Source organism: Lissotriton vulgaris, chromosome 1_1 (genome assembly GCF_964263255.1).
Source record: "Lissotriton vulgaris chromosome 1_1, aLisVul1.2, whole genome shotgun sequence".
NCBI lineage: Eukaryota > Metazoa > Chordata > Amphibia > Caudata > Salamandridae > Lissotriton > Lissotriton vulgaris.
In genome coordinates, this window is record NC_141685.1 from 94,534,498 (window position 1) to 94,553,830 (window position 19,333).

Genomic DNA, 19,333 nt, shown 5'->3' on the forward strand with positions numbered 1-19,333 from the left:
AGCACCAGGCTTGGGGTCTCTAGCCTCTGAATAAAGGAGCTCATCATCCCAATACACTCTATGGGTACCTTGAGCATTCCCAACAGCCTCAGCAGCAGCTTGCTGTCTGAGGGCTTCAAGAGAAGGGCAAGTAAACTGAGCCTGCCCCAGGTCTGCCCTTGAGGGTCCCCCTGTCCCCAGAAACTCAACCTGATCAGGTTCAAGCTCTTCCAGGACAGTCTCCTCTTGGATCACAGAATCATCCTCCTGAGGGGGCTGATCCTCAACCTGGGGCAAGTGGGAAGGCACTGCCTTAACCCTCTTGCTCTTCCTCTTGGGTTGTGGATGGTCTATTGTTTCAAGACCCACCACAGGTTCAGGTAGGCACTTTTTGGCCTGGGACCTGGTTACAGCAAGGACATGTGCTGAAATCCCTAGCATTTCTGCATGAGTCCTATACTCCACTTCAGACCATAAGGATTCCTCAAGATCATTGCCCAAAAGACAGTCAACTGGGAGGTCTGCACTTACAACAACTTTTTTGTGGCCAGTTACCCCTCCCCAGGAGAATTTAACAACAGCCACAGTATGGGCAGTAGTGGCATTGGTCACTAGGTAGTTCTCACCTAGTATGATTTGTCCAGGGTCCACAAAGTTAGGTGTCACCATAGTGACACTGGCACATGTGTCCCTGTAGGCCTGAGCCAGTTTCTCATTGATTAAAGGCGTCTGCCTATATTTGCCCAAAGTATTGGGACTCATAGGAGTGGACACAGACATGTCCACATCATATAGCAGAACTGCCTGAGTAGGGATTCTGACTAGGCCAGACTCCATCTCAGTACCCAGGGTTAACCCCACTATAGCCTTGGGTTGTGTCCCTCCACTTCTGACTGTACTAGGGGGTGCAGGTGCCTTAGGGGCTGCAGTGGTAGGGACTGGATTTTTCTTAGTGCATTCACTACCCCAGTGAGAGGTGGATTTACAGTAATTGCACCAAGGTTTCTTTGGGCCATCATTCTTCTTCTTCTTGTTTCCATTCTGGGAACAACCCTCCTTATTAGAATTATTTTGGGGGCCTGAAGAAGACTTCTGGTTTTTTTCTTTTTCTTTCTTATCTCCACCCTTCTTGTCTGCCTTCATTTGATCCCCTCCATGGTTCTGGGGTTTCTGCTTAACCCTTGTTCTGACCCATTTGTCTTACTTCTTTCCCAATTCTTGGGGAGAGGTCAGATCTGAGTCAATAAGGTGTTGATGCAATAGCTGGTTCTGACAGTTATTAAGGATCTGTTCTCTCATTATAAGATTGTACAATCCTGTATAGTCTGAGACTTTATTTCCCTGCAACCAACCCTCCAGAGCCTTAGTGGCACAATCAACAAAATCAGTCCAGTCCTGAGTCTTAGCTTTTTGGGTATCTCTGAACAACAACCTGTATTGCTCAGTGGTTAGGCCAAACCCATCAATAAGAGCACTCTTCAGGAAAGAGTAGTTTTTAGCATCCTCAGGTCTAACAGTGAGGAGCTTGTCTCTCCCTTTCTCAGAAAAGGAGTACCATAAGATTGCTGCCCACTGTTCTCGAGGAACCTGCTGTACCATGCAGGCTCTCTCCAGAGCAGTCATCCATTTGTGGATGTCATCCCCTTCCTTGTAGGGGGCACAATCTTTGTCAGGTTTCTATTATCATAGGACCTGTCTTTCTCTTTAGGAATAATGCTGCTACCAGTGGGTATCTCCCCACACAGTTTTTGTTCCCTTGCTAAAGCAAGTTTAGCTTGGGCCAGGGCTACCTCCTCCCTCTCTATCTGGAGTTTGACAGCTCTCATCCTGGCCTTATGCTCTTTTCTCTGGGGGGGGGGGGGGGGAAGTCATTCCCCTTTGAGATTCACTTGAGGCACTAGAAAGGTGAGATTCCCTGGAAGGAGATCTCTCTCTTCTATTGCCTGGGAGTATTCTGTTATGGACTCTGAGGAGGTGCTGGCCCTCCCCATTTCCATGTAGGTCCAAGTTGGTTTGGTTAAGCCTCCCCACTTGTACCTGGATATCCCCTTGATCATGATCTGACTCATCACCTTCTGATTCTGGGTCCACCTCCTCATCTTCTACCTCTGGGGTGGTGTTCTCAGTATCTGGGGGGTTCACTCCTTCACCTGAATTTCCTGAAGGAACTGTACAAGCTTTCTCAAGATCATCCTTCTCTAGGATGGCTATCAGGATAGGAATGGTAGGGTTGTGACCCTTTTTCAGCCTCCTTGCGGTGCAGAAGGCACTCAAGTCCCTGTGGCTGAGTTTGTCATAGCTGGAAGGTGCCCGGGCAAGGTCACGTATCACAGGCAGAGCAATGGGTTGCTCACCTGGAGAAGTGTGGCTCACTGGTTAGAGGAGGCAGACCTGGAAGCAGAGGTCAGCCCGGGACCAGGGTTCAATTCCCGGCTCGGCGGGGTCTTGAGTCCTAATATGTCCATGGACTCGACAATTCTCGCTCCGGTGCCTACTCGATTAATGGGTTCACACTCTGCGACTCTGGCAATAGCTTGCTTAATCTCCACAACGGCCCCTCGCGGCGGGATGCCTGGCTTTCACCTTGCGGATACCCTGCCGGGGTTATTTCACAGGGGAATACCAGGACGGGTTCCCTAAGCAAGCGCTTAGAATCCAGTGGTGATTTGCGCTATATAAATTCATGTACATTTACATTTACATTTACCTGTGCCAGACATGACTCTAGTGAGGTGTAAGTGATGCACTTACCTACACTAAGTGTTTTCCTACTGTACCTTGCTAGTGAGTTGTAGGCAGGGTGTGCTAAGCCCTTTTATCTACAACTACTAAGTTCAGTAGAACTTAAATATGTAAGCTTTGTTTATATGTACCTATGGTACTTAATGTGATTTTTCAATTTGATGAAAAGATTGCAATGGTAAAACAACAGCAAGCTCAAATCCCAACCGCTGCACACCAATGTGAGAAGTTGGCCAGATGTATGATGTCTCCAATTCTGGGGGCACCTTGTATCAGTCCAAACAATCCCTTATGGTGGTGGTTGTAAGTCAACCTTAAAAGACAAGCTATCCTAATGGTAGCATGGACTAAGCAGCCTTCAGGCTAAACTCAAGAGGGCATGTGAAGCCAGCTGTTTTACCATGTGCAATCCTGTAATATCAAATGAAAGGACACCACACAAGTTATATATTATAAAAATATATGTATTTATTACTAGAATAATCCCCTGTACTCTTTATGAGTATAGAAGCACAAGCGTTTAAACAAAAGCACAGTTAAACACATGAAAGTTGCACAATTATGGATGAGGCCGGTGGCCACTCAAACCATATATCAAAAAAGTGGTATAAGTATCACTTTACGAACAGTGGTAAGGCCTGGGGCCTTGGGAATCGCTGGGACTACACTGGACTAACAGCAGTTAGGACGGGAGTATCCCGCGGGATTCGGGTGCAGCGCTAAAAGCACACGCATGCACCAATGCTAAGTCAATGGTGCGTAAAAGTTATCGAATTACAGTTTTAGGAGTCTTGCAACTGGAATAGAATTACCACACTTTAAACTTGGACACTAGAGGTGTAAACCACTACAGGAGCACCGGTATTAGATCGTTACCTCACCCACAAGAAGAGGGTGCATAGGTGCCAAAGTATGTCGGGTTTCGTCGTGCAGTTCTATGGAGCCTGGAGATGAAGATGCTGCAGGCGGCCAGGAGAGAAGAGTCCGGTTGGATCCAAGGGTGGATCGAAGATGTAGAGTACCTGAAAGCAGAGGGGACAGAGTCTGGGTCACTAGCCAGTGACCAGGAAGGAACCAGGCAATGTCGGGCGCAATCAGGTGGTTGTCGAGAAGCTTGTCTCCGCTGCCACGTGGACTCTGGGGCACCGAGGATGTCCAGGAGTGAATCACAAGCTGTCCCACGAAGGCTCTCGCTGTCGGCGGTGTCGGCTTCCGAATCGGAGTTAACAGGCCTTGGCAAATGCAACCCACGCAGGATTTGAAGATCGCTTCTTACTCGGACCAGCAAGGTCAGAGCGGGTGCTTGTTTTCAGGGGAGCGAGGGCCAGTCTGAAGCAACCAGACTAGCAGTGTAAATTCTTTGGTTCGTCGGTACTGGGGCCACTAGCCAACGGGCAAGCGACCGGACCAACGCGTCGAGCAGGAAAATGCAAAAGGGCCCCACGCAGCACTCGATGAGTGTGGAGGGGAGAGCTTTGGTGCAAAAGCTGCTCGGGCTGGGGCTTCACAAACCCCAATGCACAGCTTCCAGGGGGCCTCGGGAGCTGCACGGTCAGCGCTTCGTAGTTTTTCCAAGATGGCCGGCTCCACGCTTCACGTCGCCTCCACGGGTCTCAGATTCGCTGGGACTGTGGATCGGGCTGTTAGAAGTCAGGGAAGCTGGGTCTCGTCGATCTCTGTTAGTTGCTGGATGGTACCTGTTTGCACAGGGTGGTCACTCCTTGGCCACAAGGGAGATTCTTCAGTCTTCCACGTCGAGTGGGATGTCGAAGGGTCCAGAGTTCTGTATCGAAGTTTCAGTCAGGATAATCTGATGTGCATCAGCACAGCTCCTACCTTTATTCCAAATCAAGGGGCTGGATTACCTGCTAGGTCTCTCCTATGGGTGGGACCCAGGAAGGGGGTGGTTACACCCCTTTCCCCCCCTTTCCCTTTGTCCAGTTTCGCGCCAGAGCTGGGGCTGGAGTGCCCCAGAAACTGTTTGACTGGAATTTGCCTGGGACACCTTGTGTGCCCCAGGCAGTGTCTAGTTTCATTCAACCCTCCCTGCTCCAATCCACAATCTCCTGTCTGGGGTGGTGTAGCACCTCCCTGTGACAGGAAACCTTTTGTCCAGGCCTCCCATGCCAAGTTTCGGTCAGCAGCAGGAGGCCAGACTTGTGTCGGGGCAGCAGCATCCATTTTGTGATGCTGATGCTCTGGTTAGGATTAACCGCGTTTTAAGTAAAGTAACATGTCTTCTCCCTCTAGAAGGGTGGAATGCTACCCCCGTCGCGAGAACTGGCGAGGGGGTAGTATTCCAAAGTGTATGACACCTTACACGACATGTTTTGATAAAGCCAAACTAAAGTTAGCAATAACCGCGAGGATTATAATGCACTTAAGAGTATATGGTATGGCAATATCCTGGAACAGCTATAAGGAAATGGTTCCGAAAGCTGCAGACAGGCTCAGCTCATGCTAGAGCACCATCTCACATAAAACAAAGCACTCTGCCTCCAGGATTGTTAAGGCCTGCCATAGGAGTGACGTATAGGTATATATGTGTCCAGATAGGTTTAGATATAGGTATACTATATCTAAGCAAGGGGTGATTACACCACCTTGCCCCAGCTGAGTGATCAGCCAGTTGTGTCGATTTAAACGGCCAGCCAGGGGTGGCAAAAGATATGCTGCAGCCCCTGGTAGGCCTTGGATGCACCTATGCCCTGGGCACCTATAGTGCACTGTACAGGGGCTGATAAGGTGCCCAGTACCAAATTGGTGATGTACCTAAAGTACATGGATATGAATTTAGAGAGAGAACAGCAGGCTGTGGGTCTGATTAGCAGGCTCACAGCCACATTAAGTCGAAAACCAGTGAAGCAAAAAAGCAAAAATTGGGGTGACCATAGGAAAGCAGACCCTACTCTCCTACAGCTTCTCTATAAGGAACTGCACCCTGCTTTACTGGCCTGCTGCACTCTTGTCTGGGGAAGAATATCTAGGCCTGCAACTCTATCTTAAACCCTGGATCCCGAGAGACTCAGAGGGCTAGTCTGTTGGCCTCCTGATCTGAGCCTCCGGCACAAAACAAGCTCCCAAGCAGCTCCTGGATTAGGCTTCAGTGCGTTCCTTGCTCTCAAATGGTGCTTACCAGGCCCTAGACCCTTGATGTGGTTCAGTGGGCTCCTAAATCAAGCTTTTGAACACTTCATGACTGCAAATAAGCCCATTTGCACTGGAATCCCACTGTTCGCACGGATCTTCAGCGTGGGCCCCTGCCGCCTATCTCCTTGCAGGGAAAGCATCAATCGATCTGGAAGACCATCAACGCGAAGCTCCAGCCTGACCGTCTGCGACACTCGGCCTGCTCTTCGTGCCATGTCCACCATCGCCATCAACACTCTTCTTACTCCCTGCGACCCTCTCCAATGCGAACGAGGGTTTTGGCTCAAAACTTGAGAGGGTAAACCTTCAGCCGAACTAATCTGGGGCTCTATCTAATTCACGCTCCATCGTGATCAGCTTGAACTTTTGACTTTGACCTGGTTCTGCATGACCAGATTGCCTTGGTTTGCGCTTTATATTTTTAGGTGCTATATAGAAGTTTATTCTTTAAGTATTCGTATCTCCGGTTCTACTGATTGGATTTTTGTCGTTTGGGTTTCGATTTGCTAATTAAACTAAGCTCTATTGTTCTAACCAGGTGTTGATTTTGTGTGCTGTTTACGCTGTTTTACTGTTTGAAGTGTTGCACAAATATTTACACATTGCCTGTAAATTAAGCCTGACTGCTCTGTGCCAAGCTACCAGGGGGTTGACCACAGTTTAATTTGGGGTTTGCTTGTGCCTTATCCTGACTAGGATTGTCAAATTCTGAAAAGGAGCATACAGTTATAACTAGATTCTTTCATCAATTATACTCGAGCATGTAATTAAACCTCATTTCCTTTGCAAACTATACAAAATATTATAAGATCCACCAAATCAGAAAATACAGCGCAGGGTCTTGAGATTTCTTTTTTTCAATGTATTCTTTATTTGTACTCAAATGCATCAGCCCAGCCAACTCGTTTTGCCCAACATGGACTTCATCAGGGTTGGAATAGTCTTTTATAGAAGCTCACCAAGGTGCTATTTCTGTAATCAGATATAGTATAGATATATAGGCAATCAGTTTGGTACATTCATGATTGATTTAATGCCTTCAATCCATATTATTGAAGAACAACAAATCGCCTATTATTATTAAGAGATGCAATATCAATACGCTGGTAATCACCATCACATCCAGTCAGATAAAATCTTGAAAGGATTATTGCCTTTGATAAGTACTAGCGTGTAGTCTCTTTGGGTATGCAAGGCCGTCTATCCGATCTGAGAGAGAAACGGCCTTGCATGCAACGGTGATTACCTATATATATATATCCTACATCTGATTACGGTAATAGCACCTTGGTGAGCGTCCCTGCACCTGCTTCACTAATGATTGCTGTTCTTTTGTGGGCATAGGGTAGGCTTCACTGAGCTCTTACCCCTTCTTCAGCCCTGGTGCCACTGTGCCTGCTGTGCCCATGTGCTCTGTCCCAGGAGCATTTTGCACTTTGACCCCTAACCTTCGGTGCCCTGGGAGTTGGTTGCACTGGGTTGTTTACATTTATGTGCCCTGATGTGACTCCATCTGCTGGACTGCACCCCTCATATGAACCATACATTAGATAAGACCATTTCAACTCTGCGAGCCGGAAGGGCCTCTTTGAAACCTGCTATGCAGAGAATAGATAGAAGAAACCAAAGCAAGAGAGACAATGGGTATATAAAAAAGAGTGAATGTTGTAGAAAAACAGCAAGGGCTAACAACAAAGGTTATGAAATGTGTGTGTGATTAGGGTGACCAGGTGCCCCAGATTTACCAGGACAACCCCAGTGTTTAAAATTTCAAGACATTTGGCTCATGTCACTGTTTTCATAGAGGGCTAACTGAAAGAGGCACATTTTTATGTATTCCAATGGAGGACTGGCTAGTTTCTGTTATCAGAAAGAAATTTATTTAGCAGGTATGAAACTGAAATGAAATGAAAATGAAATGAAAAAGGGTTTTATTAAGCGCGACTGCTGCCCTGAGGCGTCCAGGCGCTAACAGACTAAGTCAATACCCTCCAGAAAAGAGTAAGCATGGAGTTAAACTGATTTATTAAAAAGGAAGGTTTTAAGCTGTTTGCGGAAGGTAGTCAAATTAGGATTGGATCTTAGGTGAAGGGGAAGTGAGTTCCACAGTTTGGCTGCATTGTAAGAAAATGACCGGCCTCCAGCTCTAGATCTCCGAATCCGAGGGACTACCGCCAAAAAGGCGTGGAGACAACGGAGCTGTTTTGTGGGTCGATAGGGGGTGATCAGCGTGTGATTAATTACTGGGCCAGATCTCCAATATGCTTGATGGGAGATGCACATAGATTTGAACTCAATTCTCTCCCTCACCGGGAGCCAATGTAGGGTTCTCAGCCCACGCTTCACCGATGTACTACGCGGCAGGCCAAGCAGTGCACGTGCTGCGCAGTTCTGGGTCCGCTGGAGTTTTTGAGACAGTAGTCAGGCGCCCCTAGATAAAGGGCGTTACTGAAATCCAGACGAGACTGGATTAGACCCTGCATAACTACCTGCTTGGCCTCAAAAGGTAGGAGTGGAAGGATTTTTTTCACCCTCCTGATGAGACCAAAGCAAGTCGCAGACAATTTAGTTGCTTGGATGTTAAAAGTCAGGGTTTTGTCCAACTTCACCCCAAGAGTTTTTATATTGTCTCTGGGTGTGGGGGGCATGCCCAAACTAACGAGCCATAACAGCTCCAAAGTGGAGGGAGCTGATGGACCCATAGGCATCAGCTCGGTCTTGTCACCGTTAAGTTTGAGACACGACTGCGTCATCCAGTTCTTGATCTGTTCTAGACAAGTTGTCAAGCTGTCCTGTGGCTGCTGGCAGTTCTTTTGCGCAAGAGAGACCACTAGCTGAGTATCGCCAAACTGTTTTTGAAATGGCAATTTATTTATTTCCTTGGCGTTTCGATGTTGATATGCACTGTTATCCCATACCCCTCAGTTGATGTAAAATAGTCGTCCTTTTAGTTTTTGAAAAGTACAGTTTTTTTGTTGTTTTCAAAATCTGGTAGTCTTATGTGTGACCAAAATAGCAAAAGAGATAGAAAGATAGACTAAGAGAATGTGAAAACTAAGTGAGAAATAGCATGAGAGAATGAAATAGGATAAGAACCAGAGCAAAAGAGAAACAAATTAACATGAAAGTGACTACAAACTCAAGGGAATTATAGAATAGAATTAAAAAGTCAAAGGTTAGCATTTAGAATTTGTGAGATGATGGATATCAGCCAGAGATTGTCAGATATGATGTCCGCCTTATTCAGAGTGCTTAAAGGTGCACACTCTGCAAGTAGGGTGGAGAGTGAGAAAGATGAGAAGGGAGAGCAAGAGGAAACCCAGAGGTATCAGAGAACAGAGTAAAAAAGAAGAAAGAAAGAGGGTGATGCAGACAGTGGTTGAGAAGAAGAGCAAATAAGGCAAAAATAAAGAGTGAGATAAAAGGAGACAAAGATGAGGATGAGAGAAGAACACAGACACTCTCTCACAGACACTCTCTCACAAACACTCTCTCACAGACACTCTCACAGACACTCTCACAGACACGCTCACAGTCCCTCACAGACTCTCACAAACACTCTCTCACAGACACTCTCTCACAGACTCTCACACACACTCTCAGACTCACAGATGCTCTCTGACTCTCACAGACACTCTCTCACAGACTCTCAGACACTCGCTCACAGACACTCCCTCACAGACACTCTCAGACTCACAGATGCTCTCTGTCTCTCACAGACACTCTCTCACAGACTCTCACATACACTCTCTCACAAACGCTCTCAGATTCACAGATACTCTCTGACTCTCACAGACACTCTCTCACAGACACTCGCTCACAGACACTCGCTCACAGACACTCGCTCACAGACACTCGCTCACAGACACTCGCTCACAGACACTCGCTCACAGACACTCCCTCACAAACTCTCTCTCACAGACTCTCACAGACACTCTCCCACTCCCTCTCACATACTCCCTCTCACAGACTCACCCTCTCAGACTCACTCTCCCACTCTCTCTCACTGAGTGACTCACTCTCACTGACTGACTCTCTCTCACTGACTCTCGCAGACTCTCTCACAAACGCTCTCACTGGCTCGCTCACTGACTCACTCTCACTGACTCACTGACTCACTCTCTCTCACTGACTGACTCTCACTGACTGACTCTCTCTCACTGACTCTCTCTCACTGACTCACTCTCTCTCACTGACTGATTCTCTTTCTCACTGACACTCTCTCTCACTGACTGACTGACTCTCGCTAAAAGACTGACTCACTAAAAGACTGACTCTCGCTTAATGATTGACTCTTGCTTAAAGACGGACTCACTCTCACTGACTGACTATCTTACTGACTCACTATCTTTCACTCACTGACAGACTCACTCTCATTCACTCTCCCCTACTGACTCACTCTTACTGACTGTCTCTCTCACTTTCTCACTGACTGACTAACTCTCTCACTCTCACTGACTGACTCACTCTCCCACTCACTCTCACTGACTGACTGACTGACTGACCTTCACCTTCCTGTTATTTATGCCCCCATAACAAATAAAAACACAGCAAGTAACCATTGGGACAGGCAGATACAAGTTACCAGCATTGAAAGGATGAAAAAAAACTCAAGACGTTATTTTTAATACTTTTATAATATGGTCGTTTAGTTGTACATAAGGCTTTTTTGGTCATATCTAAGGTAACAAAAATGCTTCTGACGCTTCTTTATTATAACTTTTCAGCATGCTCCAAACTTCTGTTCAGCACAGCTTAAAGACACAGGTAAAGTCAATATCTCTGGCTAAACACTTATAAGTTCCCAAAGGCGAGACCTATTGCATTGCAAATGCTTGTTAGTAGTGCTCCACAGATAAAATTGCAGCGCAGTTTCGCCATTCATTGTAGATTTGCATACTTTGCTTCAATAGTAGGCGTGGTTTGGGGCGGGATGCTACACTTCAGGTGGTGCTTACAACTCTGAGCCGGTGCATAGAGTTTGCCAAGCGCATTCACTTGCTGTAAGCTACACAAGAGGGTCTCTGATACTAGGTTGTACCAAAAGAAAAGCGCTTTGTTTAAAATTAACTCCCAATCTCTGCGAGGCTGATCGAATATCTCATGGGAGAATAGGGTGTAACAAGACATTCAGTGTACTCATCTGACGTTTGCGCTCTCTTAAAACTGGAAAATGTATTTTAAATAAAGGAAAGGGTTGGGATGCTGCAGAGGATATCCAAATTCTCTGCTGAGGAGCGCTGTGATTCTGTGCGTTCGCTTGTTCAAACTCTCTATTCTTCTTTCAGTGTCCTCCAACCCTGCCACACTCCGACCCCCACTATAGCAATGTGTTGTTAACGTCACATTGGATCATTCTCCAGTATGACGACATTACCCAACATTTCTACCTCTTTGAAAATATAATATACCCTTATGTTTGTCCCGAGTTGATAGTCTTTTCTCTTTTTTTAAATGAATGTTTTTATTTTGGTAAGTGCAAAGTACAATAAGAAAGTAAGAATACAAGGAACAGAAGAGCGGCAAAGCAAAACATAAATCAGGGCTAAGAGGACAAAAAGATGGCAAGCAATGCAGCAAGACTACCAGCCATTACAAATTATAATACAGCGGGTACACAGTTCAGTAGGACATAGTTGCAAGGGGACACTAGGTTCAGAGGATGGTGTTCCTCTGTGGCCAGCAGGGGGTAGGTCAGCTCTAGGGGGCGCCCTGGCTAGGAGGCAGGAGACCAGCTGTCTAAAGGTGGTCTCATACTCAGGTGAGACCCCTCACGTGAATGAGGCCAGGGGTATTTTGAATACCAGTTGAGTCCACGTGAGAGGTAAGATAAGAGATGAAGGGGCAAGATATCCACCGTGCAGGATCCCTGGCAGGGGCAGCGCTAGGCGTGGCCAGTGTGGGTAGCTGCCCATGGCACCGCGGCTTTCAAAATACGACTGGCCCCCCAGGAGGCCATCATCCTTTTGAAAATGTGCCATTGTACCACTTACAGGTGGGAAACGCTCTCCCTCGGGGTGTGCAACTGTGGTGCAGCTCAAGTCCAGAGGCGGGGCCATGGGCTGAAGGGGAAATATGACCCCCGTATCCCTTTCAGTTGCGGCAGACTGCGCAGGGCAGAGTTTGTGGCCGTGATCAGCTTTCCTTTGCTGACAACTCTTTCCCTTATCGTAATCACCACATCTGCACGATAATTGCAGATGCTTGAACTGGTGTGAGGTGTGAAGTGAGCCCTGCCCCTGCATGAATGAAATGCGGAGCATCCAGCAGGGCTCACAACAAACAAGCATTTGCATGCAAGGGGTCTCGCATTTACGCGAGGTTGAGCTATTGGCATTGTAAATGACAATTGCTTTTATCTATTTTTTTGTTTTTAAAACGTAAATAAAAGGCCTTGTCATTTACAGTGCCAATAGCTGTAAATCTCGCAATCGCGAGACCTATTGCATTGCAAATAAATGCTTGTTAATGTCCAGAAGAGGTCTGGGGGCATTCATCTTTTAAAGTTCACAGAACACAGTCCTTTGCTTTGAAACATTAATGCTAATGGTGTCAGAAAGGCCTCTGAAATGTTGCTAAGGATGTTTTTAAAATTACAACTTTGGCATCAAATTAGTACACAGAGGCAGAAACTACAGGGCTGGCTGCTTATGTAGAAAGCCATTTTTGGGTAGTTTGGGTGACGAGGATTTGGATGTTCATGAATGTTTGTGGCAGCAGTGTTAGACACTGGCCATGATGCTGCTTGTGCTGACCCAGGAGTGGTGCCAGTTAACAAGGACTTCACAGATGGTCTCCCCTGGGACTGGTGCTTAAGTGCTGAGGTGTTTGGGTGTGCTCAAGTGGCGACAGAGCTAACTGTGGCTCTGGGTATGGTTATGAGACCCGATTATTTTGTTCTAATTGGTAAGCCGAGACTGTACTTGTCGAATATTCACCCAATATGAGTGGTGATATCCGCTTTGCTGGTCTGCCTGAAGTTATGATGCTGCCGACAGTAGCGTGTCTGCTAAAAGCGATGGCGTGACTGGTGGAACTATAAAGCCAAATAAGAGAAAGTTATCTTCCAACACCACAGTCTTCGTGACTGAGACCAGTAACACTGAAGTATCTGAGACTCACAGCAGTAATTTCTCCTTTCAGAGCGTTATTGCTGCAGATGGAGTGAAGCCCAGAATTAAGCACATTACCAAGGTACCAACAAAGTTTAATATTTTTCATTTGTATGAACTGTTTCTCGTTTGCAGCATTTGGAAATGCATTTTCTAGTTTTGTTGCTTTTTGTTTAGTTTTTTCTTTTAGGCTGTTACCTTTGTTTTAAAGGGAATGATGTTGTAGTGTGTGACCTTAATGCTGCAGTTTGCATTTCATTACCATCATTTGCTTATCCTGGAAAATCTCCAGGGTGCAGGAGGTTTGCTGTTCCAGAGTTCTTTCTTCAGCTTCTGGGCAGTTGTCGCTCTGTGGCGATCTGTGGTCCTGTTTCTCTGCTCTTATTGTAGCAGCTCCTATCTGAGCTTTATCCTCCCGCCAATGATAATAAGATGCCAGGCATCACCCAGCACACAACACAGCCTAGGGCTACGTCTATCTGCTCGGCGCAGTTAGAGCGCGGATAAAGTTCTCCGGATCTATCAGGCTTTGACTGTAACCTAAGGGCTTAAGATGAAATGAACAGCTTACCTCCTTCCTGAGTGGCTCCAGACTGCTGTGTGCAGACCCGATAGCTGGCAGCACCCTGGAGTATGTATGTTTAAATCCGATTATGTTGGAAGTAACCTGCAATACAGTGGCAGGCAGCACCCTGTCACAGAGTAGGATTTCTCATAGTATTTTATTTCCTGACACATTAATGGTGATAATCTTTTCTCCAGTATTAGGGGTGTCTTTCATAGATTCACATGCTTGAATATTCCCCGTCGTCGAAGTGGGAGTCCCACGGTACATAAAAATAGCAATAATGCTAATATATATATATATATGTAATAACATAATACATAATAAAATAGAGATAATACACACTGAAAAAACCTCAACAATGATTCCTCCATAGGAATGCATTATAGAGAGAAAACTCATTTGTAACATATCAGTGTCATTATGTTAGTCCAAACTGCAGCCAATCAGGCTCAAGCACCCTCTAGAACCTTCTCCGCAGAAGCTCAAGCCCTCAGATTTTCTACCGCACGTCGTGTGAAGGGAGTCTCCCTGAGCTCTGCTCAGTTTTCTTCATTCTTGTCTTCTATTTCAGTTGTTCTCAGGATGTCAAGTAAGAAGTCTTTGTTTAGGCCTTGCTCTTCCTGTGGGAAACTGCGTCTGTTTGAGAAGGACCCCCACCAAAAATGTATTTACTGTCTTTATCCTGAACACAAGGTGGCTGACTGCAAGTTCTGTAGAACTTTTCCTGCTAAGACTCTCAGGGACAGGGAAGGTCGTCTTCTTTTGTGGTTGAAGCGCCTTCAGGACAAAGAAGCAGTCTTGTCTGATGCAGAGAGTTTCCAGTCAGGTCCTTCTACTGCCCCTTCAAAGCGTGGCAGTGTTCAGGAGTTGCCTTCTCCTTTCCTGAAGAAGAAAAAGCTGGCCTTAACAGTAGCCTCAGAGAAACCTACTGCTACTGTCACTTCTGTGACTACGCCCACGAGACCTGGCTCTCAGGCGTCTTTTCCAGCCTCTATAAGTGTTGTTACACTTCTGACACCGCGGTCATCGACGGGCTCGTCGACGACCACTCCATCGACGAAATTGGCTGCTGTGGCTTCGTCGACGATCACTATGACGACGACGTCTGCTTAATTGTCGTCGACGAGGGTTTCGTCGACGGCTTTCACGACTACGAAAGCTTCAATTTCCTCAGTCTCGTCGACGATTCCGATTATATCGTCGACGAAGAAGCTTCCGTCGACGAGGAAGTCATCATCGACGTTGCATGTCCCATCGACGTTGAAGATCCCATCGACGCTGAAAGCACCGTCGACCAGCTCGTCGACGACTAATATCCTGTCGACGAAGGCTTCGTCGACGACGAAGTTAACATCCAAGAATTCGTCGACGACGAAGACTCCGTCGACGGCTATGCCAAAACACTCGTCGTCGACGAATACATCCAAAAAATCACCGTCTCCGACAGCGGTGTCTAAATCATCGTCGTCGACGGCTGCTCCAGTGAAAACATCTACGTCGACGGCTGCGTCGACGACCGCTTTGCCGTTACCTTCTGGAAAATAGCAAGAGGACGCAGTATCCACTTCAGGATCCATGTCTTTCGCCACTATGCCCTTAGTGCCTTTGGATACTTCAACTCCTACAGTCGTTACGGAGTCTTCTTTGGGCAATATCCAGGACTCTGCACTCCAGTTGCCACTTCCTACTCTTCAGCCACCCTCACCATTGTTGGTTACTGACCATGAAACAGAATCCATTGCAGACGTCAATGATTTTGGTGATGCTCACAGTCCATCAGATTTGATTATCAAGTGTCAGGACACTAGTTCTGAAGATGACGAGTAGGAGGCTGAGGACCAACAGGATGAACAATATGTGCAAGTTCCTATGGCGACTTTTCCGGTATCGCTGTTTTCCAACCTCCAACATATGTTGGATGATTACAATAGGAGATTTCCTCCTACGCCTCAAGGTACCCCGGGCCATACCACCGCTGAGACCACAGAGCCTACTCAATCTCAGCAGCTTCTTCCAAAGCAGACTGCTCCTCCAGAAGGGCCACGTCCGGCTATCCCCACTAATTCTCAAGATGTGGATGATGAGTCAGAGCCGGAAAGAGAGGAAGGTGAAGTTGCCCAGGATACGGATGATGACCAAGACACGGATATGGCAGAATTCGATGACTATCGAATACAAACGCCCTCTCCACAGCAGGGCGATTCCGGTGATTCACCTCCGGTTGGCATCGCTAGCTTCCATAATTTGATGGATAAAGCGGCAGACCGTTTCAAATTGCCAAGAGTGCAGCGAGAGGAAGACTGCTTTCTCTATGACTTTAAAAACCAGCCTTATAAACAGGTCCACACCATACCAATTATCGACTTTGTGTGGAAGGAGGGAATGAAGATCATGCAGGCTCCTAACTCCTTACCTGCTCAACTCCCTCGTTTAGAGAAGAAATACAAGGCCCCGACTGGCTCGCCCGCTTGACTGCTCACGCATCCTAAGCCAGATTCCGTGGTGACCCAGGCAGCGCAACAACGGGCGCGTAACCCTACAACTCCTATCACTTCTCCTCCTGATAGAGAGGGTCGACGTTTGAATGCGATTGGGAAGAAGTTTTCGTCCATGGCATCTACTTCAGTCCGTGCCGCTAATGCTTTGGCCATTTTAGGTCGTTTCGACCGACAAATGTGGTCAGACATTTCTGCGCTGGTCTCGTTAATTCCGGAGACATCCAGAGCGGAAGCACATCAGATCCTTCAAGATGGCAAGAGGGCATCAGAAGAAATCATTGACTGTGCTGTGGACGTTGCGGGTACTGCTTTCCGTATCCTTGCCAGTGCTGCGGCCCTCCGGCGCCAGGGTTGGCTAAAATCCACTTTGTTCCGGCAAGAGATCCAGTCGAAGATACTCGACATGCCGTATGACGGAGAGTCTCTCTTCGGCTCTCACATCGATGAGGCGTTGGAATCGATAAAGAAAGATACCGATACGGCAAAGTCGCTTGGTTCCTTGCAATTCAAGAAACAGCTTTTTCGTGGTGCGCGTGGACGAGGCACCTTGTCCGGCACTTCTCGAGGATGGCAGTCCCAGTACCGCCAGTACAATCAAGGGAACCAGCGTTACGCCAACCAGCAATCTACTCGTCAACAGCAGTCCAGGCCCTATAGAGGAAAATCTAACTATAGGGGCTCCAACAACAACAAACGTCAATGACTTTCCAGTTCCGCAGAGAGTTGGAGGGCGAATCTCGCAGTTTTATTCCCAGTGGTCTCTGATAACTTCGGACCAATGGGTTTTGGACATTGTACACAAGGGTCATGCCTTGGAGTTCACAGAGATTCCTCCACATTCTCCACCCTCAGGCCCGCCACCTCCCCATCTCGAGGAATTACAACATCAAGTTCATCTTCTGATAAAAAAGGGTGCAGTTGAAGTGGTTCCTGTATCTCAGCGAGGAAAAGGTTTCTACTCAAGGTTTTTCCTCATTCTCAAAAAGACGGGGGAGTGGCGGCCCATTATGAATTTGAGAGCTCTCAATGTGTTTCTCCAACAACAATCTTTCTGCATGCTAACGCTATCGGAAGTCTTACGGCTTCTCTCCAGCGGAGATTTCCTAACAACAATAGACCTGCAAGACGCCTATTTTCATGTGCCAATAATCCATCGACATCGGCAATACTTGAGGTTCAAGGTGGGTCACGTTCACTATCAGTTCAGAGTCCTACCTTTTGGCCTACGATCAGCACCTCGTGTCTTCACGAAGGTTCTGGCTCCGGTCATGGCTCATCTGCGTCTTCAGGGAGTTCAGATTTTTCCTTATCTGGACGATTGTCTTCTAAAATCCCAGTCTCCTCAACAGCTGGCGCACGACATACGTCTATGCCAGCAAATGTTCAAGGCACTAGGGTTAACCATCAATTTGGAGAAGTCACACTTTACAACTCTGCAAAGGAGAAACTTCCTGGGGGCAATTCTAGACACAAACCTGTCAAAAGCCTTCATCTCCCTCGAACGCCATCAGAAGATAATTCGTCTGGTCTCACTCGTCAGGTCAAAGCAGTCAGTTTCTGTGCGAACATTAAAATCGTTTCTGGGGATGGCATCATCTTGTATCGCACTGATCCCAAATTGCAGGTTACGCACTCGTCCTATACAGGAGGAACTGGACCTGCAATGGCGTCAAGTGTCAGGGTCGTTCAACGACCAGGTGACGGTAACGTCCCGCATGAAGAACAGTTTGCTCTGGTGGGAACAACCAGCCAATCTGGACGAAGGGATTTCGTTTCTAGACCAGTCTCCGGATCTGAAGTTGACTACAGATGCGTCCATGGAGGGTTGGGGCACTCATCTCCTAGACCTTTCCATCAAAGGCAAATGGACGGCAACACAACGAACCAGGCATATCAATCGGCTGGAGTTGATGGCAATCTTCCTAGCGCTCAAATCGTTCTTGCCCGTAGTGCCGGGGGAGTCGGTGCTGGTTCAGACAGACAACACCACCAGCATGCACTACATGAACAAACAGGGCGGCACAAGATCTCAGCCACTGTCTCGTCTGGCTCAAAAAATTTGGGATTGGGCTCTTCGTCACCAAATTTCTTTGACAGCAGTCCATCTGCCGGGGGTATCCAACATCCTTGCGGATTCCCTGAGCAGGTCCGCATCATCCACTCACGAGTGGGAGATACATCAGCCAACTCTGGACCTGGTGTTTCATCGTTTGGGTCGTCCCATGATAGACCTCTTTGCAACCCCAGTGAATCGGAAGTGCCAATCTTTCGCAAACTGGCATCCCCATCCAGAGTCCAGCGGAAATGCCCTGCTCATGGATTGGAGCGGACTGTTTGCTTATGCTTTTCCACCGATCCCATTGGTGCTGAGGGCGTTATGGAAGATGCGCAGGCAACCCTGCCACATGATACTGATCGCCCCTCGTTGGCCCAGACAGGCATGGTTCTCAGAACTGCTTCTGCTATCACAATGCACACCCATTCATCTACATCCACGTCCAGACCTCCTGACGATAGACGGCGGTCAAATTTGCCATCCAGACCCATCCACGCTTCAATTATCAGCATGGAACCTGAATACGTTGAATTTGCGAACTTAAATATGCCCCAAGAATGCAGAGACATTCTAGCATCTGCTAGAGCTCCATCAACCATCAAGACATATAAGCTAAAATAGAAGCTTTTCTGTCATTGGTGCGCTGCATCCAATATCCACCCAATCAACTCAACTCCGGAGCAGCTCTTGCCTTTCTTTCTGAGCCTCGCTCAGTCTGGTCTCTCTCATGCCACCTTGAGAGTTTTTCTAGCAGCTATTTCACGTTTTCGGCACGATGGCTCAACGTCTCTCTGTTCATCCAGAATCATCCGACAATTCTTTAAAGGTCTCTTCAGGAAGTTTCCTCCGATTAGGCGCCCTCCTCCGGCATGGCACCTCAACGTAGTATTGTCACAACTTATGAAGCCTCCTTTTGAGCCGATTCACAGAGCAGACATCAAGTATCTTACCTGGAAGGTGCATTACTTTTGGCCTTAACATCTTCTCGTCGTGTAAGTGACCTTCACGCTTTCACGATCAAGCCTCCGTATTTGCAATTTAAGCCCGATGGAGTGTCACTTCGTACCAATCCTTCTTTTTTGCCGAAAGTACCTACTGATTTCCATTTGAACGAACCTGTCTTCTTAAAGACTTTTTTCCCGGATCCAAAATCTCCGGCAGAACAGCAACTACATTCTTTAGACATCAAACGTTGCCTAAAATTTTACATTTCAAGGACCACCCCTTT

The 19,333-nt window shown here is 47.2% G+C and overlaps 1 protein-coding gene across 4 annotated transcripts in view; it reads left to right on the forward strand.

Annotated features, from left to right (window-relative positions):
• LOC147737535 (uncharacterized) overlaps positions 1 to 19,333 on the forward strand; it is a 202,183-nt gene that overhangs the window by 23,570 nt on the left and 159,280 nt on the right. For all 4 annotated transcript variants that reach the window (XM_086936123.1, XM_086936152.1, XM_086936138.1 and 1 more), the window contains exon 2: positions 13,015 to 13,065. The gene's annotated coding sequence lies outside the window, so the exon portion shown is untranslated. The remainder of the gene's footprint in view (positions 1 to 13,014; positions 13,066 to 19,333) is intronic.